A 25842-nucleotide genomic window follows, 5' to 3' on the forward strand; every position below is an offset into this window, starting at 1 on the left:
AAGGCTTCTGGAAGGGAAAGATGTAACTCTGTGAGATGAATTAACAGAACACAGAGCAGTTTCTCAGAAAGCTTCTTTCCAGTTTTGAACGGAAGATATTTCCTTTTTCACCATAGCCCTCTATGGGCTTCCAAATATCCCTTTGCCAATTCCACAAGAACAGCCTTAGCGAAAGGCTTCTTGAAGGGAAAGATGTAACTCTGTGAGATGAATTAACAGAACACAGAGCAGTTTCTCAGAAAGCTTCTTTCCAGTTTTGAACGGAAGATATTTCCTTTTTCACCATAGCCCTCTATGGGCTTCCAAATATCCCTTTGCCAATTCCACAAGAACAGCCTTAGAGAAGGCTTCTTGAAGGAAAAGATGTAACTCTGTGAGATGAATTAACAGAACACAGAGCAGTTTCTCAGAAAGCTTCTTTCCAGTTTTGAACGGAAGATATTTCCTTTTTCACCATGGCCCTCTATGGGCTTCCAAATATCCCTTTGCCAACTCCACAAGAACAGCCTTAGCGAAAGGCTTCTTGAAGGGAAAGATGTAATTCTGTGAGATGAATTAACAGAACACAGAGCAGTTTCTCAGAAAGCTTCTTTCCAGTTTTGAACGGAAAATATTTCCTTTTTCACCATAGCCCTCTATGGGCTTCCAAATATCCCTTTGCCAATTCCACAAGAACAGCCTTAGCGAAAGGCTTCTTGAAGGGAAAGATGTAACTCTGTGAGATGAATTAACAAAACACAGAGCAGTTTCTCAGAATGCTTCTTTCCAGTTTTGAACGGAAGATATTTCCTTTTTCACCATAGCCCTCTATGGGCTTCCAAATATCCCTTTGCCAATTCCACAAGAACAGCCTTAGCGAAAGGCTTCTGAAAGGGAAAGATGTAACTCTGTGAGATGAATTAACAGAACACAGAGCAGTTTCTCAGAAAGCTTCTTTCCAGTTTTGAACGGAAGATATTTCTTTTTCACCATGGCCCTCTATGGGCTTCCAAATATCCCTTTGCCAACTCCACAAGAACAGCCTTAGCGAAAGGCTTCTTGAAGGGAAAGATGTAACTCTGTGAGATGAATTAACAGAACACAGAGCAGTTTCTCAGAAAGCTTCTTTCCAGTTTTGAACGGAAGATATTTCCTTTTTCACCATAGCCCTCTATGGGCTTCCAAATATCCCTTGGCCAATTCCACAAGAACAGCCTTAGCGAAAGGCTTCTGGAAGGGAAAGATGTAACTCTGTGAGATGAATTAACAGAACACAGAGCAGTTTCTCCGAAAGCTTCTTTCCAGTTTTGAACGGAAGATATTTCCTTTTTCACCATAGCCCTCTATGGGCTTCCAAATATCCCTTGGCCAATTCCACAAGAAGAGCCTTAGCGAAAGGCTTCTTGAAGGGAAAGATGTAACTCTTTGAGATGAATTAACAGAACACAGAGCAGTTTCTCAGAAAGCTTCTTTCCAGTTTTGAACGGAAGATATCTCCTTTTTCACCATAGCCCTCTATGGGCTTCCAAATATCCCTTTCCCAATTCCACAAGAACAGCCTTAGCGAAAGGCTTCTTGAAGGGAAAGATGTAACTCTGTGAGATGAATTAACAGAACACAGAGCAGTTTCTCAGAAAGCTTCTTTCCAGTTTTGAACGGAAGATATTTCCTTTTTCACCATAGCCCTCTATGGGCTTCCAAATATCCCTTTGCCAATTCCACAAGAACAGCCTTAGCGAAAGGCTTCTGGAAGGGAAAGATGTAACTCTGTGAGATGAATTAACAGAACACAGAGCAGTTTCTCAGAAAGCTTCTTTCCAGTTTTGAACGGAAGATATTTCCTTTTTCACCATAGCCCTCTATGGGCTTCCAAATATCCCTTTGCCAATTCCACAAGAACAGCCTTATAGAAGGCTTCTTGAAGGGAAAGATGTAACTCTGTGAGATGAATTAACAGAACACAGAGCAGTTTCTCAGAAAGCTTCTTTCCAGTTTTGAGCGGAAGATATTTCCTTTTTCACCATGGCCCTCTATGGGCTTCCAAATATCCCTTTGCCAACTCCACAAGAACAGACTTAGCGAAAGGCTTCTTGAAGGGAAAGATGTAACTCTGTGAGATGAATTAACAGAACACAGAGCAGTTTCTCAGAAAGCTTCTTTCCAGTTTTGAACGGAAGATATTTCCTTTTTCACCATAGCCCTCTATGGGCTTCCAAATATCCCTTTGCCAATTCCACGAGAACAGCCTTAGCGAAAGGCTTCTTGAAGGGAAAGATGTAACTCTGTGAGATGAATTAACAGAACACAGAGCAGTTTCTCAGAATGCTTCTTTCCAGTTTTGAACGGAAGATATTTCCTTTTTCACCATAGCCCTCTATGGGCTTCCAAATATCCCTTTGCCAATTCCACAAGAACAGCCTTAGCGAAAGGCTTCTGGAAGGGAAAGATGTAACTCTGTGAGATGAATTAACAGAACACAGAGCAGTTTCTCAGAAAGCTTCTTTCCAGTTTTGAACGGAAGATATTTCCTTTTTCACCATAGCCCTCTATGGGCTTCCAAATATCCCTTTGCCAATTCCACAAGAACAGCCTTAGCGAAAGGCTTCTTGAAGGGTAAGATGTAACTCTGTGAGACGAAGTAACAGAACACAGAGCAGTTTCTCAGAAAGCTTCTTTCCAGTTTTGAACGGAAGATATTTCCTTTTTCACCATAGCCCTCTATGGGCTTAAAAATATCCCTTTGCCAATTCCACAAGAACAGCCTTAGCGAAAGGCTTCTTGAAGGGAAAGATGTAACTCTGTGAGATGAATTAACAGAACACAGAGCAGTTTCTCAGAAAGCTTCTTTCCAGTTTTGAACGGAAGATATTTCCTTTTTCACCATAGCCCTCTATGGGCTTCCAAATATCCCTTTGCCAATTCCACAAGAACAGCCTTAGCGAAAGGCTTCTGAAAGGGAAAGATGTAACTCTGTGAGATGAATTAACAGAACACAGAGCAGTTTCTCAGAAAGCTTCTTTCCAGTTTTGAACGGAAGATATTTCCTTTTTCACCATAGCCCTCTATGGGCTTCCAAATATCTCTTTGCCAATTCCACAAGAACAGCCTTAGCGAAAGGCTTCTGGAAGGGAAAGATGTAACTCTGTGAGATGAATTAACAGAACACAGAGCAGTTTCTCAGAAAGCTTCTTTCCAGTTTTGAACGGAAGATATTTCCTTTTTCACCATAGCCCTCTATGGGCTTCCAAATATCCCTTGGCCAATTCCACAAGAACAGCCTTAGCGAAAGGCTTCTGGAAGGGAAAGATGTAACTCTGTGAGATGAATTAACAGAACACAGAGCAGTTTCTCAGAAAGCTTCTTTCCAGTTTTGAACGGAAGATATTTCCTTTTTCACCATAGCCCTCTATGGGCTTCCAAATATCCCTTTGCCAATTCCACAAGAACAGCCTTAGCGAAAGGCTTCTTGAAGGGAAAGATGTAACTCTGTGAGACGAAGTAACAGAACACAGAGCAGTTTCTCAGAAAGCTTCTTTCCAGTTTTGAACGGAAGATATTTCCTTTTTCACCATAGCCCTCTATGGGCTTCCAAATATCCCTTGGCCAATTCCACAAGAACAGCCTTAGCGAAAGGCTTCTTGAAGGGAAAGATGTAACTCTGTGAGACGAAGTAACAGAACGCAGAGCAGTTTCTCAGAAAGCTTCTTTCCAGTTTTGAACGGAAGATATTTCCTTTTTCACCATAGCCCTCTATGGGCTTCCAAATATCCCTTTGCCAATTCCACAAGAACAGCCTTAGCGAAAGGCTTCTTGAAGGGAAAGATGTAACTCTGTGAGATGAATTAACAGAACACAGAGCAGTTTCTCAGAAAGCTTCTTTCCAGTTTTGAACGGAAGATATTTCCTTTTTCACCATAGCCCTCTATGGGCTTCCAAATATCCCTTTGCCAATTCCACAAGAACAGCCTTAGCGAAAGGCTTCTGGAAGGGAAAGATGTAACTCTGTGAGATGAATTAACAGAACACAGAGCAGTTTCTCAGAAAGCTTCTTTCCAGTTTTGAACGGAAGATATTTCCTTTTTCACCATAGCCCTCTATGGGCTTCCAAATATCCCTTGGCCAATTCCACAAGAACAGCCTTAGCGAAAGGCTTCTTGAAGGGAAAGATGTAACTCTGTGAGATGAATTAACAGAACACAGAGCAGTTTCTCAGAAAGCTTCTTTCCAGTTTTGAACGGAAGATATTTCCTTTTTCACCATAGCCCTCTATGGGCTTCCAAATATCCCTTTGCCAATTCCACAAGAACAGCCTTAGAGAAGGCTTCTTGAAGGGAAATATGTAACTCTGTGAGATGAATTAACAGAACACAGAGCAGTTTCTCAGAAAGCTTCTTTCCAGTTTTGAACGGAAGATATTTCCTTTTTCACCATGGCCCTCTATGGGCTTCCAAATATCCCTTTGCCAACTCCACAAGAAGAGCCTTAGCGAAAGGCTTCTTGAAGGGAAAGATGTAATTCTGTGAGATGAATTAACAGAACACAGAGCAGTTTCTCAGAAAGCTTCTTTCCAGTTTTGAACGGAAAATATTTCCTTTTTCACCATAGCCCTCTATGGGCTTCCAAATATCCCTTTGCCAATTCCACAAGAACAGCCTTAGCGAAAGGCTTCTTGAAGGGAAAGATGTAACTCTGTGAGATGAATTAACAAAACACAGAGCAGTTTCTCAGAATGCTTCTTTCCAGTTTTGAACGGAAGATATTTCCTTTTTCACCATAGCCCTCTATGGGCTTCCAAATATCCCTTTGCCAATTCCACAAGAACAGCCTTAGCGAAAGGCTTCTGAAAGGGAAAGATGTAACTCTGTGAGATGAATTAACAGAACACAGAGCAGTTTCTCAGAAAGCTTCTTTCCAGTTTTGAACGGAAGATATTTCCTTTTTCACCATAGCCCTCTATGGGCTTCCAAATATCTCTTTGCCAATTCCACAAGAACAGCCTTAGCGAAAGGCTTCTGGAAGGGAAAGATGTAACTCTGTGAGATGAATTAACAGAACACAGAGCAGTTTCTCAGAAAGCTTCTTTCCAGTTTTGAACGAAGATATTTCCTTTTTCACCATAGCCCTCTATGGGCTTCCAAATATCCCTTGGCCAATTCCACAAGAACAGCCTTAGCGAAAGGCTTCTGGAAGGGAAAGATGTAACTCTGTGAGATGAATTAACAGAACACAGAGCAGTTTCTCAGAAAGCTTCTTTCCAGTTTTGAACGGAAGATATTTCCTTTTTCACCATAGCCCTCTATGGGCTTCCAAATATCCCTTTGCCAATTCCACAAGAACAGCCTTAGCGAAAGGCTTCTTGAAGGGAAAGATGTAACTCTGTGAGACGAAGTAACAGAACACAGAGCAGTTTCTCAGAAAGCTTCTTTCCAGTTTTGAACGGAAGATATTTCCTTTTTCACCATAGCCCTCTATGGGCTTCCAAATATCCCTTGGCCAATTCCACAAGAACAGCCTTAGCGAAAGGCTTCTTGAAGGGAAAGATGTAACTCTGTGAGACGAAGTAACAGAACGCAGAGCAGTTTCTCAGAAAGCTTCTTTCCAGTTTTGAACGGAAGATATTTCCTTTTTCACCATAGCCCTCTATGGGCTTCCAAATATCCCTTTGCCAATTCCACAAGAACAGCCTTAGCGAAAGGCTTCTTGAAGGGAAAGATGTAACTCTGTGAGATGAATTAACAGAACACAGAGCAGTTTCTCAGAAAGCTTCTTTCCAGTTTTGAACGGAAGATATTTCCTTTTTCACCATAGCCCTCTATGGGCTTCCAAATATCCCTTTGCCAATTCCACAAGAACAGCCTTAGCGAAAGGCTTCTTGAAGGGAAAGATGTAACTCTGTGAGATGAATTAACAGAACACAGAGCAGTTTCTCAGAAAGCTTCTTTCCAGTTTTGAACGGAAGATATTTCCTTTTTCACCATAGCCCTCTATGGGCTTCCAAATATCCCTTTGCCAATTCCACAAGAACAGCCTTAGCGAAAGGCTTCTGGAAGGGAAAGATGTAACTCTGTGAGATGAATTAACAGAACACAGAGCAGTTTCTCAGAAAGCTTCTTTCCAGTTTTGAACGGAAGATATTTCCTTTTTCACCATAGCCCTCTATGGGCTTCCAAATATCCCTTGGCCAATTCCACAAGAACAGCCTTAGCGAAAGGCTTCTTGAAGGGAAAGATGTAACTCTGTGAGATGAATTAACAGAACACAGAGCAGTTTCTCAGAAAGCTTCTTTCCAGTTTTGAACGGAAGATATTTCCTTTTTCACCATAGCCCTCTATGGGCTTCCAAATATCCCTTTGCCAATTCCACAAGAACAGCCTTAGCGAAAGGCTTCTGGAAGGGAAAGATGTAACTCTGTGAGATGAATTAACAGAACACAGAGCAGTTTCTCAGAAAGCTTCTTTCCAGTTTTGAACGGAAGATATTTCCTTTTTCACCATAGCCCTCTATGGGCTTCCAAATATCCCTTTGCCAATTCCACAAGAACAGCCTTATAGAAGGCTTCTTGAAGGGAAAGATGTAACTCTGTGAGATGAATTAACAGAACACAGAGCAGTTTCTCAGAAAGCTTCTTTCCAGTTTTGAGCGGAAGATATTTCCTTTTTCACCATGGCCCTCTATGGGCTTCCAAATATCCCTTTGCCAACTCCACAAGAACAGACTTAGCGAAAGGCTTCTTGAAGGGAAAGATGTAACTCTGTGAGATGAATTAACAGAACACAGAGCAGTTTCTCAGAAAGCTTCTTTCCAGTTTTGAACGGAAGATATTTCCTTTTTCACCATAGCCCTCTATGGGCTTCCAAATATCCCTTTGCCAATTCCACGAGAACAGCCTTAGCGAAAGGCTTCTTGAAGGGAAAGATGTAACTCTGTGAGATGAATTAACAGAACACAGAGCAGTTTCTCAGAATGCTTCTTTCCAGTTTTGAACGGAAGATATTTCCTTTTTCACCATAGCCCTCTATGGGCTTCCAAATATCCCTTTGCCAATTCCACAAGAACAGCCTTAGCGAAAGGCTTCTGAAAGGGAAAGATGTAACTCTGTGAGATGAATTAACAGAACACAGAGCAGTTTCTCAGAAAGCTTCTTTCCAGTTTTGAACGGAAGATATTTCCTTTTTCACCATAGCCCTCTATGGGCTTCCAAATATCTCTTTGCCAATTCCACAAGAACAGCCTTAGCGAAAGGCTTCTGGAAGGGAAAGATGTAACTCTGTGAGATGAATTAACAGAACACAGAGCAGTTTCTCAGAAAGCTTCTTTCCAGTTTTGAACGGAAGATATTTCCTTTTTCACCATAGCCCTCTATGGGCTTCCAAATATCCCTTGGCCAATTCCACAAGAACAGCCTTAGCGAAAGGCTTCTGGAAGGGAAAGATGTAACTCTGTGAGATGAATTAACAGAACACAGAGCAGTTTCTCAGAAAGCTTCTTTCCAGTTTTGAACGGAAGATATTTCCTTTTTCACCATAGCCCTCTATGGGCTTCCAAATATCCCTTTGCCAATTCCACAAGAACAGCCTTAGCGAAAGGCTTCTTGAAGGGAAAGATGTAACTCTGTGAGACGAAGTAACAGAACACAGAGCAGTTTCTCAGAAAGCTTCTTTCCAGTTTTGAACGGAAGATATTTCCTTTTTCACCATAGCCCTCTATGGGCTTCCAAATATCCCTTGGCCAATTCCACAAGAACAGCCTTAGCGAAAGGCTTCTTGAAGGGAAAGATGTAACTCTGTGAGACGAAGTAACAGAACGCAGAGCAGTTTCTCAGAAAGCTTCTTTCCAGTTTTGAACGGAAGATATTTCCTTTTTCACCATAGCCCTCTATGGGCTTCCAAATATCCCTTTGCCAATTCCACAAGAACAGCCTTAGCGAAAGGCTTCTTGAAGGGAAAGATGTAACTCTGTGAGATGAATTAACAGAACACAGAGCAGTTTCTCAGAAAGCTTCTTTCCAGTTTTGAACGGAAGATATTTCCTTTTTCACCATAGCCCTCTATGGGCTTCCAAATATCCCTTTGCCAATTCCACAAGAACAGCCTTAGCGAAAGGCTTCTTGAAGGGAAAGATGTAACTCTGTGAGATGAATTAACAGAACACAGAGCAGTTTCTCAGAAAGCTTCTTTCCAGTTTTGAACGGAAGATATTTCCTTTTTCACCATAGCCCTCTATGGGCTTCCAAATATCCCTTTGCCAATTCCACAAGAACAGCCTTAGCGAAAGGCTTCTGGAAGGGAAAGATGTAACTCTGTGAGATGAATTAACAGAACACAGAGCAGTTTCTCAGAAAGCTTCTTTCCAGTTTTGAACGGAAGATATTTCCTTTTTCACCATAGCCCTCTATGGGCTTCCAAATATCCCTTGGCCAATTCCACAAGAACAGCCTTAGCGAAAGGCTTCTTGAAGGGAAAGATGTAACTCTGTGAGATGAATTAACAGAACACAGAGCAGTTTCTCAGAAAGCTTCTTTCCAGTTTTGAACGGAAGATATTTCCTTTTTCACCATAGCCCTCTATGGGCTTCCAAATATCCCTTTGCCAATTCCACAAGAACAGCCTTAGCGAAAGGCTTCTGGAAGGGAAAGATGTAACTCTGTGAGATGAATTAACAGAACACAGAGCAGTTTCTCAGAAAGCTTCTTTCCAGTTTTGAACGGAAGATATTTCCTTTTTCACCATAGCCCTCTATGGGCTTCCAAATATCCCTTTGCCAATTCCACAAGAACAGCCTTATAGAAGGCTTCTTGAAGGGAAAGATGTAACTCTGTGAGATGAATTAACAGAACACAGAGCAGTTTCTCAGAAAGCTTCTTTCCAGTTTTGAGCGGAAGATATTTCCTTTTTCACCATGGCCCTCTATGGGCTTCCAAATATCCCTTTGCCAACTCCACAAGAACAGACTTAGCGAAAGGCTTCTTGAAGGGAAAGATGTAACTCTGTGAGATGAATTAACAGAACACAGAGCAGTTTCTCAGAAAGCTTCTTTCCAGTTTTGAACGGAAGATATTTCCTTTTTCACCATAGCCCTCTATGGGCTTCCAAATATCCCTTTGCCAATTCCACGAGAACAGCCTTAGCGAAAGGCTTCTTGAAGGGAAAGATGTAACTCTGTGAGATGAATTAACAGAACACAGAGCAGTTTCTCAGAATGCTTCTTTCCAGTTTTGAACGGAAGATATTTCCTTTTTCACCATAGCCCTCTATGGGCTTCCAAATATCCCTTTGCCAATTCCACAAGAACAGCCTTAGCGAAAGGCTTCTGGAAGGGAAAGATGTAACTCTGTGAGATGAATTAACAGAACACAGAGCAGTTTCTCAGAAAGCTTCTTTCCAGTTTTGAACGGAAGATATTTCCTTTTTCACCCTAGCCCTCTATGGGCTTCCAAATATCCCTTTGCCAATTCCACAAGAACAGCCTTAGCGAAAGGCTTCTTGAAGGGAAAGATGTAACTCTGTGAGACGAAGTAACAGAACACAGAGCAGTTTCTCAGAAAGCTTCTTTCCAGTTTTGAACGGAAGATATTTCCTTTTTCACCATAGCCCTCTATGGGCTTAAAAATATCCCTTTGCCAATTCCACAAGAACAGCCTTAGCGAAAGGCTTCTTGAAGGGAAAGATGTAACTCTGTGAGATGAATTAACAGAACACAGAGCAGTTTCTCAGAAAGCTTCTTTCCAGTTTTGAACGGAAGATATTTCCTTTTTCACCATAGCCCTCTATGGGCTTCCAAATATCCCGTTGCCAATTCCACAAGAACAGCCTTAGCGAAAGGCTTCTTGAAGGGAAAGATGTAACTCTGTGAGATGAATTAACAGAACACAGAGCAGTTTCTCAGAAAGCTTCTTTCCAGTTTTCAACGGAAGATATTTCCTTTTTCACCATAGCCCTCTATGGGCTTCCAAATATCCCTTTTTTCAATTCCACAAGAACAGCCTTAGAGAAGGCTTCTTGAAGGGAAAGAAGTAACTCTGTGAGATGAATTAACAGAACACAGAGCGGTTTCTCAGAAAGCTTCTTTCCAGTTTTGAACGGAAGATATCTCCTTTTTCACCATGGCCCTCTATGGGCTTCCAAATATCCCTTTGCCAACTCCACAAGAACAGCCTTAGCGAAAGGCTTCTTGAAGGGAAAGATGTAACTCTGTGAGATGAATTAACAGAACACAGAGGAGTTTCTCAGAAAGCTTCTTTCCAGTTTTGAACGGAAGATATTTCCTTTTTCACCATAGCCCTCTATGGGCTTCCAAATATCCCTTTGCCAATTCCACAAGAACAGCCTTAGCGAAAGGCTTCTTGAAGGGAAAGATGTAACTCTGTGAGATGAATTAACAGAACACAGAGCAGTTTCTCAGAAAGCTTCTTTCCAGTTTTGAACGGAAGATATTTCCTTTTTCACCAGAGCCCTCTATGGGCTTCCAAATATCCCTTGGCCAATTCCACAAGAAGAGCCTTAGCGAAAGGGTTCTTGAAGGGAAAGATGTAACTCTGTGAGACGAATTAACAGAACACAGAGCAGTTTCTCAGAAAGCTTCTTTCCAGTTTTGAACGGAAGATATTTCCTTGTTCACCATAGCCCTCTATGGGCTTCCAAATATCCCTTTGCCAATTCCACAAGAACAGCCTTAGCGAAAGGCTTCTTGAAGGGAAAGATGTAACTCTGTGAGATGAATTAACAGAACACAGAGCAGTTTCTCAGAAAGCTTCTTTCCAGTTTTGAACGGAAGATATTTCCTTTTTCACCATAGCCCTCTATGGGCTTCCAAATATCCCTTTGCCAATTCCACAAGAACAGCCTTAGCGAAAGGCTTCTGGAAGGGAAAGATGTAACTCTGTGAGATGAATTAACAGAACACAGAGCAGTTTCTCAGAAAGCTTCTTTCCAGTTTTGAACGGAAGATATTTCCTTTTTCACCATAGCCCTCTATGGGCTTCCAAATATCCCTTGGCCAATTCCACAAGAACAGCCTTGGCGAAAGGCTTCTGGAAGGGAAAGATGTAACTCTGTGAGATGAATTAACAGTACACAGAGCAGTTTCTCAGAAAGCTTCTTTCCAGTTTTGAACGGAAGATATTTCCTTTTTCACCATAGCCCTCTATGGGCTTCCAAATATCCCTTTGCCAATTCCACAAGAACAGCCTTAGCGAAAGGCTTCTTGAAGGGAAAGATGTAACTCTGTGAGACGAAGTAACAGAACACAGAGCAGTTTCTCAGAAAGCTTCTTTCCAGTTTTGAACGGAAGATATTTCCTTTTTCACCATAGCCCTCTATGGGCTTCCAAATATCCCTTTGCCAATTCCACAAGAACAGCCTTAGCGAAAGGCTTCTTGAAGGGAAAGGTGTAACTCTGTGAGATGAATTAACAGAACACAGAGCAGTTTCTCAGAAAGCTTCTTTCCAGTTTTGAACGGAAGATATTTCCTTTTTCACCATAGCCCTCTATGGGCTTCCAAATATCCCTTGGCCAATTGCACAAGAACAGCCTTAGCGAAAGGCTTCTTGAAGGGAAAGATGTAACTCTGTGAGACGAAGTAACAGAACACAGAGCAGTTTCTCAGAAAGCTTCTTTCCAGTTTTGAACGGAAGATATTTCCTTTTTCACCATAGCCCTTTATGGGCTTCCAAATATCCCTTGGCCAATTCCACAAGAAGAGCCTTAGCGAAAGGCTTCTTGAAGGGAAAGATGTAACTCTTTGAGATGAATTAACAGAACACAGAGCAGTTTCTCAGAAAGCTTCTTTCCAGTTTTGAACGGAAGATATCTCCTTTTTCACCATAGCCCTCTATGGGCTTCCAAATATCCCTTTGCCAATTCCACGAGAACAGCCTTAGCGAAAGGCTTCTTGAAGGGAAAGATGTAACTCTGTGAGATGAATTAACAGAACACAGAGCAGTTTCTCAGAATGCTTCTTTCCAGTTTTGAACGGAAGATATTTCCTTTTTCACCATAGCCCTCTATGGGCTTCCAAATATCCCTTTGCCAATTCCACAAGAACAGCCTTAGCGAAAGGCTTCTGGAAGGGAAAGATGTAACTCTGTGAGATGAATTAACAGAACACAGAGCAGTTTCTCAGAAAGCTTCTTTCCAGTTTTGAACGGAAGATATTTCCTTTTTCACCATAGCCCTCTATGGGCTTCCAAATATCCCTTTGCCAATTCCACAAGAACAGCCTTAGCGAAAGGCTTCTTGAAGGGTAAGATGTAACTCTGTGAGACGAAGTAACAGAACACAGAGCAGTTTCTCAGAAAGCTTCTTTCCAGTTTTGAACGGAAGATATTTCCTTTTTCACCATAGCCCTCTATGGGCTTAAAAATATCCCTTTGCCAATTCCACAAGAACAGCCTTAGCGAAAGGCTTCTTGAAGGGAAAGATGTAACTCTGTGAGATGAATTAACAGAACACAGAGCAGTTTCTCAGAAAGCTTCTTTCCAGTTTTGAACGGAAGATATTTCCTTTTTCACCATAGCCCTCTATGGGCTTCCAAATATCCCGTTGCCAATTCCACAAGAACAGCCTTAGCGAAAGGCTTCTTGAAGGGAAAGATGTAACTCTGTGAGATGAATTAACAGAACACAGAGCAGTTTCTCAGAAAGCTTCTTTCCAGTTTTCAACGGAAGATATTTCCTTTTTCACCATAGCCCTCTATGGGCTTCCAAATATCCCTTTCCCAATTCCACAAGAACAGCCTTAGCGAAAGGCTTCTTGAAGGGAAAGATGTAACTCTGTGAGACGAATTAACAGAACACAGAGCAGTTTCTCAGAAAGCTTCTTTCCAGTTTTGAACGGAAGATATTTCCTTTTTCACCATAGCCCTCTATGGGCTTCCAAATATCCCTTTGCCTATTCCACAAGAACAGCCTTAGCGAAAGGCTTCTTGAAGGGAAAGACGTAACCCTTTGAGACGAAGTAACAGAACACAGAGCAGTTTCTCAGAAAGCTTCTTTCCAGTTTTGAACGGAAGATATTTCCTTTTTCACCATAGCCCTCTATGGGCTTCCAAATATCCCTTTGCCAATTCCACAGGAACAGCCTTAGCGACAGGCTTCTTAAAGGGAAAGATGTAACTCTGTGAGATGAATTAACAGAACACAGAGCAGTTTCTCAGAAAGCTTCTTTCCAGTTTTGAACGGAAAATATTTCCTTTTTCACCATAGCCCTCTATGGGCTTCCAAATATCCCTTTGCCAATTCCACAAGAACAGCCTTAGCGAAAGGCTTCTTGAAGGGAAAGATGTAACTCTGTGAGATGAATTAACAGAACACAGAGCAGTTTCTCAGAAAGCTTCTTTCCAGTTTTGAACGGAAGATATTTCCTTTTTCACCATAGCCCTCTATGGGCTTCCAAATATCCCTTTGCCAATTCCACAAGAACAGCCTTAGCGAAAGGCTTCTGGAAGGGAAAGATGTAACTCTGTGAGATGAATTAACAGAACACAGAGCAGTTTCTCAGAAAGCTTCTTTCCAGTTTTGAACGGAAGATATTTCCTTTTTCACCATAGCCCTCTATGGGCTTCCAAATATCCCTTGGCCAATTCCACAAGAACAGCCTTAGCGAAAGGCTTCTGGAAGGGAAAGATGTAACCCTGTGAGACGAAGTAACAGAACACTGAGCAGTTTCTCAGAAAGCTTCCTTCCAGTTTTGAACGGAAGATATTTCCTTTTTCAACATAGCCCTCTATGGGCTTCCAAATATCCCTTTGCCAATTCCACAGGAACAGCCTTAGCGACAGGCTTCTTGAAGGGAAAGATGTAACTCTGTGAGATGAATTAACAGAACACAGAGCAGTTTCTCAGAAAGCTTCTTTCCAGTTTTGAACGGAAGATATTTCCTTTTTCACCATAGCCCTCTATGGGCTTCCAAATATCCCTTTGCCAATTCCACAAGAACAGCCTTAGCGAAAGGCTTCTTGAAGGGAAAGATGTAACTCTGTGAGATGAATTAACAGAACACAGAGCAGTTTCTCAGAAAGCTTCTTTCCAGTTTTGAACGGAAGATATTTCCTTTTTCACCATAGCCCTCTATGGGCTTCCAAATATCTCTTTGCCAACTCCACAAGAACAGCCTTAACGAAAGGCTTCTGGAAGGGAAAGATGTAACTCTGTGAGATGAATTAACAGAACACAGAGCAGTTTCTCAGAAAGCTTCTTTCCAGTTTTGAACGGAAGATATTTCCTTTTTCACCATAGCCCTCTATGGGCTTCCAAATATCCCTTGGCCAATTCCACAAGAAGAGCCTTAGCGAAAGGCTTCTTGAAGGGAAAGATGTAACTCTGTGAGATGAATTAACAGAACACAGAGCAGTTTCTCAGAAAGATTCTTTCCAGTTTTGAACGGAAGATATTTCCTTTTTCACCATAGCCCTCTATGGGCTTCCAAATATCCCTTTGCCAATTCCACAAGAACAGCCTTAGAGAAGGCTTCTTGAAGATAAAGATGTAACTCTGTGAGATAAATTAACAGAACACAGAGCAGTTTCTCAGAAAGCTTCTTTCCAGTTTTGAACGGAAGATATTTCCTTTTTCACCATAGCCCTCTATGGGCTTCCAAATATCCCTTTGCCAATTCCACAAGAACAGCCTTAGCGAAAGGCTTCTTGAAGGGAAAGATGTAACTCTGTGAGATGAATTAACAGAACACAGAGCAGTTTCTCAGAAAGCTTCTTTCCAGTTTGGAACGGAAGATATTTCCTTTTTCACCATAGCCCTCTATGGGCTTCCAAATATCCCTTTGCCAATTCCACAAGAACAGCCTTAGCGAAAAACTTCTAGAAGGGAAAGATGTAACTCTGTGAGACGAAGTAACAGAACACAGAGCAGTTTCTTAGAAAGCTTCTTTCCAGTTTTGAACGGAAGATATTTCTTTTTTCACCATAGCCCTCTATGGGCTTCCAAATATCCCTTTGCAAATTCCACAAGAACAGCCTTAGCGAAAGGCTTCTTGAAGGGAAAGATGTAACTCTGTGAGATGAATTAACAGAACACAGAGAAGTTTCTCAGAAACCTTCTTTCCAGTTTTGAACGGAAGATATTTCCTTTTTCACCATAGCCCTCTATGGGCTTCCAAATATCCCTTGGCCAATTCCACAAGAACAGCCTTAGCGAAAGGCTTCTTGAAGGGAAAGATGTAACTCTGTGAGATGAATTAACAGAACACAGAGCAGTTTCTCAGAAAGCTTCTTTCCAGTTTTGAACGGAAAATATTTCCTTTTTCACCATAGCCCTCTATGGGCTTCCAAATATCCCTTGGCCAATTCCACAAGAAGAGCCTTAGCGAAAGGCTTCTTGAAGGGAAAGATGTAACTCTTTGAGATTAATTAACAGAACACAGAGCAGTTTCTCAGAAAGCTTCTTTCCAGTTTTGAACGGAAGATATTTCCTTTTTCACCATAGCCCTCTATGGGCTTCCAAATATCCCTTTCCCAATTCCACAAGAACAGCCTTAGCGAAAGGCTTCTTGAAGGGAAAGATGTAACTCTGTGAGACGAATTAACAGAACACAGAGCAGTTTCTCAGAAAGCTTCTTTCCAGTTTTGAACGGAAGATATTTCCTTTTTCACCATAGCCCTCTATGGGCTTCCAAATATCCCTTTGCCTATTCCACAAGAACAGCCTTAGCGAAAGGCTTCTTGAAGGGAAAGATGTAACCCTTTGAGACGAAGTAACAGAACACAGAGCAGTTTCTCAGAAAGCTTCTTTCCAGTTTTGAACGGAAGATATTTCCTTTTTCACCATAGCCCTCTATGGGCTTCCAAATATCCCTTTGCCAATTCCACAGGAACAGCCTTAGCGACAGGCTTCTTAAAGGGAAAGATGTAACTCTGTGAGATGAATTAACAGAACACAGAGCAGTTTCTCAGAAAGCTTCTTTCCAGTTTTGAACGGAAAATATTTCCTTTTTCACCATAGCCCTCTATGGGCTTCCAAATATCCCTTTGCCAATTCCACAAGAACAGCCTTAGCGAAAGGCTTCTTGAAGGGAAAGATGTAACTCTGTGAGATGAATTAACAGAACACAGAGCAGTTTCTCAGAAAGCTTCTTTCCAGTTTTGAACGGAAGATATTTCCTTTTTCACCATAGCCCTCTATGGGCTTCCAAATATCCCTTTGCCAATTCCACAAGAACAGCCTTAGCGAAAGGCTTCTGGAAGGGAAAGATGTAACTCTGTGAGATGAATTAACAGAACACAGAGCAGTTTCTCAGAAAGCTTCTTTCCAGTTTTGAACGGAAGATATTTCCTTTTTCACCATAGCCCTCTATGGGCTTCCAAATATCCCTTGGCCAATTCCACAAGAACAGCCTTAGCGAAAGGCTTCTGGAAGGGAAAGATGTAACTCTGTGAGATGAATTAACAGAACACAGAGCAGTTTCTCAGAAAGCTTCTTTCCAGTTTTGAACGGAAGATATTTCCTTTTTCACCATAGCTCTCTATGGGCTTCCAAATATCCCTTTGCCAATTCCACAAGAACAGCCTTAGCGAACGGCTTCTTGAAGGGAAAGATGTAACTCTGTGAGATGAATTAACAGAACACAGAGCAGTTTCTCAGAAAGCTTCTTTCCAGTTTTGAACGGAAGATATTTCCTTTTTCACCATAGCCCTCTATGGGCTTCCAAATATCCCTTTGCCAATTCCACAAGAACAGCCTTAGAGAAGGCTTCTTGAAGGGAAAGATGTAACTCTGTGAGATGAATTAACAGAACACAGAGCAGTTTCTCAGAAAGCTTCTTTCCAGTTTTGAACGGAAGATATTTCCTTTTTCACCATGGCCCACTATGGGCTTCCAAATATCCCTTTGCCAACTCCACAAGAACAGCCTTAGCGAAAGGCTTCTTGAAGGGAAAGATGTAATTCTGTGAGATGAATTAACAGAACACAGAGCAGTTTCTCAGAAAGCTTCTTTCCAGTTTTGAACGGAAGATACTTCCTTCTTCACCATAGCCCTCTATGGGCTCCCAAATATCCCTTTGCCAATTCCACAAGAACAGCCTTAGCGAAAGGCTTCTTGAAGGGAAAGATGTAACTCTGTGAGATGAATTAACAGAACACAGAGCAGTTTCTCAGAATGCTTCTTTCCAGTTTTGAACGGAAGATATTTCCTTTTTCACCATAGCCCTCTATGGGCTTCCAAATATCCCTTTGCCAATTCCACAAGAACAGCCTTAGCGAAAGGCTTCTGAAAGGGAAAGATGTAACTCTGTGAGATGAATTAACAGAACACAGAGCAGTTTCTCAGAAAGCTTCTTTCCAGTTTTGAACGGAAGATATTTCCTTTTTCACCATGGCCCTCTATGGGCTTCCAAATATCCCTTTGCCAATTCCACAAGAACAGCCTTAGCGAAAGGCTTCTTGAAGGGAAAGATGTAACTCTGTGAGATGAATTAACAGAACACAGAGCAGTTTCTCAGAAAGCTTCTTTCCAGTTTTGAACCGAAGATATTTCCTTTTTCACCATAGCCCTCTATGGGCTTCCAAATATCCCTTGGCCAATTCCACAAGAACAGCCTTAGCGAAAGGCTTCTGGAAGGGAAAGATGTAACTCTGTGAGATGAATTAACAGAACACAGAGCAGTTTCTCAGAAAGCTTCTTTCCAGTTTTGAACGGAAGATATTTCCTTTTTCACCATAGCCCTCTATGGGCTTCCAAATATCCCTTGGCCAATTCCACAAGAAGAGCCTTAGCGAAAGGCTTCTTGAAGGGAAAGATGTAACTCTGTGAGATGAATTAACAGAACACAGAGCAGTTTCTCAGAAAGCTTCTTTCCAGTTTTGAACGGAAGATATCTCCTTTTTCACCATAGCCCTCTATGGGCTTCCAAATATCCCTTTGCCAATTCCACAAGAACAGCCTTAGAGAAGGCTTCTTGAAGGGAAAGATGTAACTCTGTGAGATGAATTAACAGAACACAGAGCAGTTTCTCAGAAAGCTTCTTTCCAGTTTTGAACGGAAGATATTTCCTTTTTCACCATGGCCCACTATGGGCTTCCAAATATCCCTTTGCCAACTCCACAAGAACAGCCTTAGCGAAAGGCTTCTTGAAGGGAAAGATGTAATTCTGTGAGATGAATTAACAGAACACAGAGCAGTTTCTCAGAAAGCTTCTTTCCAGTTTTGAACGGAAGATATTTCCTTCTTCACCATAGCCCTCTATGGGCTCCCAAATATCCCTTTGCCAATTCCACAAGAACAGCCTTAGCGAAAGGCTTCTTGAAGGGAAAGATGTAACTCTGTGAGATGAATTAACAGAACACAGAGCAGTTTCTCAGAATGCTTCTTTCCAGTTTTGAACGGAAGATATTTCCTTTTTCACCATAGCCCTCTATGGGCTTCCAAATATCCCTTTGCCAATTCCACAAGAACAGCCTTAGCGAAAGGCTTCTGAAAGGGAAAGATGTAACTCTGTGAGATGAATTAACAGAACACAGAGCAGTTTCTCAGAAAGTTTCTTTCCAGTTTTGAACGGAAGATATTTCCTTTTTCACCATGGCCCTCTATGGGCTTCCAAATATCCCTTTGCCAACTCCACAAGAACAGCCTTAGCGAAAGGCTTCTTGAAGGGAAAGATGTAACTCTGTGAGATGAATTAACAGAACACAGAGCAGTTTCTCAGAAAGCTTCTTTCCAGTTTTGAACGGAAGATATTTCCTTTTTCACCATAGCCCTCTATGGGCTTCCAAATATCCCTTGGCCAATTCCACAAGAACAGCCTTAGCGAAAGGCTTCTGGAAGGGAAAGATGTAACTCTGTGAGATGAATTAACAGAACACAGAGCAGTTTCTCAGAATGCTTCTTTCCAGTTTTGAACGGAAGATATTTCCTTTTTCACCATAGCCCTCTATGGGCTTCCAAATATCCCTTTGCCAATTCCACAAGAACAGCCTTAGAGAAGGCTTCTTGAAGATAAAGATGTAACTCTGTGAGATAAATTAACAGAACACAGAGCAGTTTCTCAGAAAGCTTCTTTCCAGTTTTGAACGGAAGATATTTCCTTTTTCACCATAGCCCTCTATGGGCTTCCAAATATCCCTTTGCCAATTCCACAAGAACAGCCTTAGCGAAAGGCTTCTTGAAGGGAAAGATGTAACTCTGTGAGATGAATTAACAGAACACAGAGCAGTTTCTCAGAAAGCTTCTTTCCAGTTTGGAACGGAAGATATTTCCTTTTTCACCATAGCCCTCTATGGGCTTCCAAATATCCCTTTGCCAATTCCACAAGAACAGCCTTAGCGAAAGACTTCTAGAAGGGAAAGATGTAACTCTGTGAGACGAAGTAACAGAACACAGAGCAGTTTCTTAGAAAGCTTCTTTCCAGTTTTGAACGGAAGATATTTCTTTTTTCACCATAGCCCTCTATGGGCTTCCAAATATCCCTTTGCCAATTCCACAAGAACAGCCTTAGCGAAAGGCTTCTTGAAGGGAAAGATGTAACTCTGTGAGATGAATTAACAGAACACAGAGCAGTTTCTCAGAAACCTTCTTTCCAGTTTTGAACGGAAGATATTTCCTTTTTCACCATAGCCCTCTATGGGCTTCCAAATATCCCTTGGCCAATTCCACAAGAACAGCCTTAGCGAAAGGCTTCTTGAAGGGAAAGATGTAACTCTGTGAGATGAATTAACAGAACACAGAGCAGTTTCTCAGAAAGCTTCTTTCCAGTTTTGAACGGAAGATATTTCCTTTTTCACCATAGCCCTCTATGGGCTTCCAAATATCCCTTGGCCAATTCCACAAGAAGAGCCTTAGCGAAAGGCTTCTTGAAGGGAAAGACGTAACTCTTTGAGATGAATTAACAGAACACAGAGCAGTTTCTCAGAAAGCTTCTTTCCAGTTTTGAACGGAAGATATTTCCTTTTTCACCATAGCCCTCTATGGGCTTCCAAATATCCCTTTGCCAATTCCACAAGAACAGCCTTAGCGAAAGGCTTCTTGAAGGGAAAGATGTAACTCTGTGAGACGAATTAACGGAACACAGAGCAGTTTCTCAGAAAGCTTCTTTCCAGTTTTGAACGGAAGATATTTCCTTTTTCACCATAGCCCTCTATGGGCTTCCAAATATCCCTTTGCCTATTCCACAAGAACAGCCTTAGCGAAAGGCTTCTTGAAGGGAAAGATGTAACCCTTTGAGACGAAGTAACAGAACACAGAGCAGTTTCTCAGAAAGCTTCTTTCCAGTTTTGAACGGAAGATATTTCCTTTTTCACCATAGCCCTCTATGGGCTTCCAAATATCCCTTTGCCAATTCCACAGGAACAGCCTTAGCGACAGGCTTCTTAAAGGGAAAGATGTAACTCTGTGAGATGAATTAAAAGAACACAGAGCAGTTTCTCAGAAAGCTTCTTTCCAGTTTTGAACGGAAAATATTTCCTTTTTCACCATAGCCCTCTATGGGCTTCCAAATATCCCTTTGCCAATTCCACAAGAACAGCCTTAGCGAAAGGCTTCTTGAAGGGAAAGATGTAACTCTGTGAGATGAATTAACAGAACACAGAGCAGTTTCTCAGAAAGCTTCTTTCCAGTTTTGAACGGAAGATATTTCCTTTTTCACCATAGCCCTCTATGGGCTTCCAAATATCCCTTTGCCAATTCCACAAGAACAGCCTTAGCGAAAGGCTTCTGGAAGGGAAAGATGTAACTCTGTGAGACGAATTAACAGAACACAGAGCAGTTTCTCAGAAAGCTTCTTTCCAGTTTTGAACGGAAGATATTTCCTTTTTCACCATAGCCCTCTATGGGCTTCCAAATATCCCTTGGCCAATTCCACAAGAACAGCCTTAGCGAAAGGCTTCTGGAAGGGAAAGATGTAACTCTGTGAGATGAATTAACAGAACACAGAGCAGTTTCTCAGAAAGCTTCTTTCCAGTTTTGAACGGAAGATATTTCCTTTTTCACCATAGCTCTCTATGGGCTTCCAAATATCCCTTTGCCAATTCCACAAGAACAGCCTTAGCGAAAGGCTTCTTGAAGGGAAAGATGTAACTCTGTGAGATGAATTAACAGAACACAGAGCAGTTTCTCAGAAAGCTTCTTTCCAGTTTTGAACGGAAGATATTTCCTTTTTCACCATAGCCCTCTATGGGCTTCCAAATATCCCTTTGCCAATTCCACAAGAACAGCCTTAGAGAAGGCTTCTTGAAGGGAAAGATGTAACTCTGTGAGATGAATTAACAGAACACAGAGCAGTTTCTCAGAAAGCTTCTTTCCAGTTTTGAACGGAAGATATTTCCTTTTTCACCATGGCCCACTATGGGCTTCCAAATATCCCTTTGCCAACTCCACAAGAACAGCCTTAGCGAAAGGCTGCTTGAAGGGAAAGATGTAATTCTGTGAGATGAATTAACAGAACACAGAGCAGTTTCTCAGAAAGCTTCTTTCCAGTTTTGAACGGAAGATATTTCCTTCTTCACCATAGCCCTCTATGGGCTCCCAAATATCCCTTTGCCAATTCCACAAGAACAGCCTTAGCGAAAGGCTTCTTGAAGGGAAAGATGTAACTCTGTGAGATGAATTAACAGAACACAGAGCAGTTTCTCAGAATGCTTCTTTCCAGTTTTGAACGGAAGATATTTCCTTTTTCACCATAGCCCTCTATGGGCTTCCAAATATCCCTTTGCCAATTCCACAAGAACAGCCTTAGCGAAAGGCTTCTGAAAGGGAAAGATGTAACTCTGTGAGATGAATTAACAGAACACAGAGCAGTTTCTCAGAAAGCTTCTTTCCAGTTTTGAACGGAAGATATTTCCTTTTTCACCATGGCCCTCTATGGGCTTCCAAATATCCCTTTGCCAACTCCACAAGAACAGCCTTAGCGAAAGGCTTCTTGAAGGGAAAGATGTAACTCTGTGAGACGAATTAACAGAACACAGAGCAGTTTCTCAGAAAGCTTCTTTCCAGTTTTGAACCGAAGATATTTCCTTTTTCACCATAGCCCTCTATGGGCTTCCAAATATCCCTTGGCCAATTCCACAAGAACAGCCTTAGCGAAAGGCTTCTGGAAGGGAAAGATGTAACTCTGTGAGATGAATTAACAGAACACAGAGCAGTTTCTCAGAAAGCTTCTTTCCAGTTTTGAACGGAAGATATTTCCTTTTTCACCATAGCCCTCTATGGGCTTCCAAATATCCCTTGGCCAATTCCACAAGAAGAGCCTTAGCGAAAGGCTTCTTGAAGGGAAAGATGTAACTCTTTGAGATGAATTAACAGAACACAGAGCAGTTTCTCCGAAAGCTTCTTTCCAGTTTTGAACGGAAGATATCTCCTTTTTCACCATAGCCCTCTATGGGCTTCCAAATATCCCTTTCCCAATTCCACAAGAACAGCCTTAGCGAAAGGCTTCTTGAAGGGAAAGATGTAACTCTGTGAGACGAATTAACGGAACACAGAGCAGTTTCTCAGAAAGCTTCTTTCCAGTTTTGAACGGAAGATATTTCCTTTTTCACCATAGCCCTCTATGGGCTTCCAAATATCCCTTTGCCAATTCCACAAGAACAGCCTTAGCGAAAGGCTTCTGGAAGGGAAAGATGTAACTCTGTGAGATGAATTAACAGAACACAGAGCAGTTTCTCAGAAAGCTTCTTTCCAGTTTTGAACGGAAGATATTTCCTTTTTCACCATAGCTCTCTATGGGCTTCCAAATATCCCTTTGCCAATTCCACAAGAACAGCCTTAGCGAAAGGCTTCTTGAAGGGAAAGATGTAACTCTGTGAGATGAATTAACAGAACACAGAGCAGTTTCTCAGAAAGCTTCTTTCCAGTTTTGAACGGAAGATATTTCCTTTTTCACCATAGCCCTCTATGGGCTTCCAAATATCCCTTTGCCAATTCCACAAGAACAGCCTTAGAGAAGGCTTCTTGAAGGGAAAGATGTAACTCTGTGGGATGAATTAACAGAACACAGAGCAGTTTCTCAGAAAGCTTCTTTCCAGTTTTGAACGGAAGATATTTCCTTTTTCACCATGGCCCTCTATGGGCTTCCAAATATCCCTTTGCCAACTCCACAAGAACAGCCTTAGCGAAAGGCTTCTTGAAGGGAAAGATGTAACTCTGTGAGACGAATTAACAGAACACAGAGCAGTTTCTCAGAAAGCTTCTTTCCAGTTTTGAACCGAAGATATTTCCTTTTTCACCATAGCCCTCTATGGGCTTCCAAATATCCCTTGGCCAATTCCACAAGAACAGCCTTAGCGAAAGGCTTCTTGAAGGGAAAGATGTAACTCTGTGAGATGAATTAACAGAACACAGAGCAGTTTCTCAGAAAGCTTCTTTCCAGTTTTGAACGGAAGATATTTCCTTTTTCACCATAGCCCTCTATGGGCTTCCAAATATCCCTTGGCCAATTCCACAAGAAGAGCCTTAGCGAAAGGCTTCTTGAAGGGAAAGATGTAACTCTGTGAGATGAATTAACAGAACACAGAGCAGTTTCTCAGAAAGCTTCTTTCCAGTTTTGAACGGAAGATATTTCCTTTTTCACCATAGCCCTCTATGGGCTTCCAAATATCCCTTGGCCAATTCCACAAGAACAGCCTTAGCGAAAGGCTTCTTGAAGGGAAAGATGTAACTCTATGAGATGAATTAACAGAACACAGAGCAGTTTCTCAGAAAGCTTCTTTCCAGTTTGAAACGGAAGATATTTCCTTTTTCACCATAGCCCTCTATGGGCTTCCAAATATCCCTTTGCCAATTCCACAAGAACAGCCTTAGCGAAAGGCTTCTTGAAGGGAAAGATGTAACTCTGTGAGATGAATTAACAGAACACAGAGCAGTTTCTCAGAAAGCTTCTTTCCAGTTTTGAACGGAAGATATTCCTTTTTCACCATAGCCCTCTATGGGCTTCCAAATATCCTTTTGCCAATTCCACAAGAACAGCCTTAGCGAAAGGCTTCTTGAAGGCAAAGATGTAACTCTGTGAGATGAATTAACAGAACACAGAGCAGTTTCTCAGAAAGCTTCTTTCCAGTTTTGAACGGAAGATATTTCCTTTTTCACCATAGCCCTCTATGGGCTTCCAAATATCCCTTTGCCAATTCCACAAGAACAGCCTTAGCGAAAGGCTTCTTGAAGGGAAAGATGTAACTCTGTGAGATGAATTAACAGAACACAGAGCAGTTTCTCAGAAAGCTTCTTTCCAGTTTTGAACGGAAGATATTTCCTTTTTCACCATAGCCCTCTATGGGCTTCCAAATATCCCTTGGCCAAATCCACAAGAACAGCCTTAGCGAAAGGCTTCTTGAAGGGAAAGATGTAACTCTGTGAGATGAATTAACAGAACACAGAGCAGTTTCTCAGAAAGCTTCTTTCCAGTTTTGAACGGAAGATATTTAATTTTTGACCATAGCCCTCTATGGGCTTCCAAATATCCCTTGGCCAATTCCACAAGAACAGCCTTAGCGAAAGGCTTCTTGAAGGGAAAGATGTAACTCTGTGAGATGAATTAACAGAACACAGAGCAGTTTCTCAGAAAGCTTCTTTCCAGTTTTGAACGGAAGATATTTCCTTTTTCACCATAGCCCTCTATGGGCTTCCAAATATCCTTTTGCCAATTCCACAAGAACAGCCTTAGCGAAAGGCTTCTTGAAGGGAAAGGTGAAACTCTGTGAGATGAATTAACAGAACACAGAGCAGTTTCTCAGAAAGCTTCTTTCCAGTTTTGAACGGAAGATATTTCCTTTTTCACCATAGCCCTCTATGTGCTTCCAAATATCCTTTTGCCAATTCCACAAGAACAGCCTTAGCGAAAGTCTTCTTGAAGGGAAAGATGTAACTCTGTGAGATGAATTAACAGAACACAGAGCAGTTTCTCAGAAAGCTTCTTTCCAGTTTTGAACGGAAGATATTTCCTTTTTCACCATAGCCCTCTATGGGCTTCCAAATATCCCTTTGCCAATTCCACAAGAACAGCCTTAGCGAAAGGCTTCTTGAAGGGAAAGATGTAATTCTGTGAGATGAATTAACAGAACACAGAGCAGTTTCTCAGAAAGCTTCTTTCCAGTTTTGAACGGAAGATATTTCCTTTTTCACCATAGCCCTCTATGGGCTTCCAAATATCCCTTTGCCAATTCCACAAGAACAGCCTTAGCGAAAGGCATCTTGAAGGGAAACATGTAACTCTGTGAGACGAAGTAACAGAACACAGAGCAGTTTCTCAGAAAGCTTCTTTCCAGTTTTGAACGGAAGATATTTCCTTTTTCTCCATAGCCCTCTATGGGCTTAAAAATATCCCTTTGCCAATTCCACAAGAACAGCCTTAGCGAAAGGCTTCTTGAAGGGAAAGATGTAACTCTGTGAGATGAATTAACAGAACACAGAGCAGTTTCTCAGAAAGCTTCTTTCCAGTTTTGAACGGAAGATATTTCCTTTTTCACCATAGCCCTCTATGGGCTTCCAAATATCCCGTTGCCAATTCCACAAGAACAGCCTTAGCGAAAGGCTTCTTGAAGGGAAAGATGTAACTCTGTGAGATGAATTAACAGAACACAGAGCAGTTTCTTAGAAAGCTTCTTTCCAGTTTTCAACGGAAGATATTTCCTTTTTCACCATAGCCCTCTATGGGCTTCCAAATATCCCTTTGACAATTCCACAAGAACAGCCTTAGCGAAAGGCTTCTTGAAGGGAAAGATGTAACTCTGTGAGATGAATTAACAGAACACAGAGCAGTTTCTCAGAAAGCTTCTTTCCAGTTTTGAACGGAAGATATTTCCTTTTTCACCATGGCCCTCTATGGGCTTCCAAATATCCCTTTGCCAACTCCACAAGAACAGCCTTAGCGAAAGGCTTCTTGAAGGGAAAGATGTAACTCTGTGAGATGAATTAACAGAACACAGAG

This window comes from Chlorocebus sabaeus, chromosome 3 (assembly GCF_047675955.1).
Source record: "Chlorocebus sabaeus isolate Y175 chromosome 3, mChlSab1.0.hap1, whole genome shotgun sequence".
NCBI lineage: Eukaryota > Metazoa > Chordata > Mammalia > Primates > Cercopithecidae > Chlorocebus > Chlorocebus sabaeus.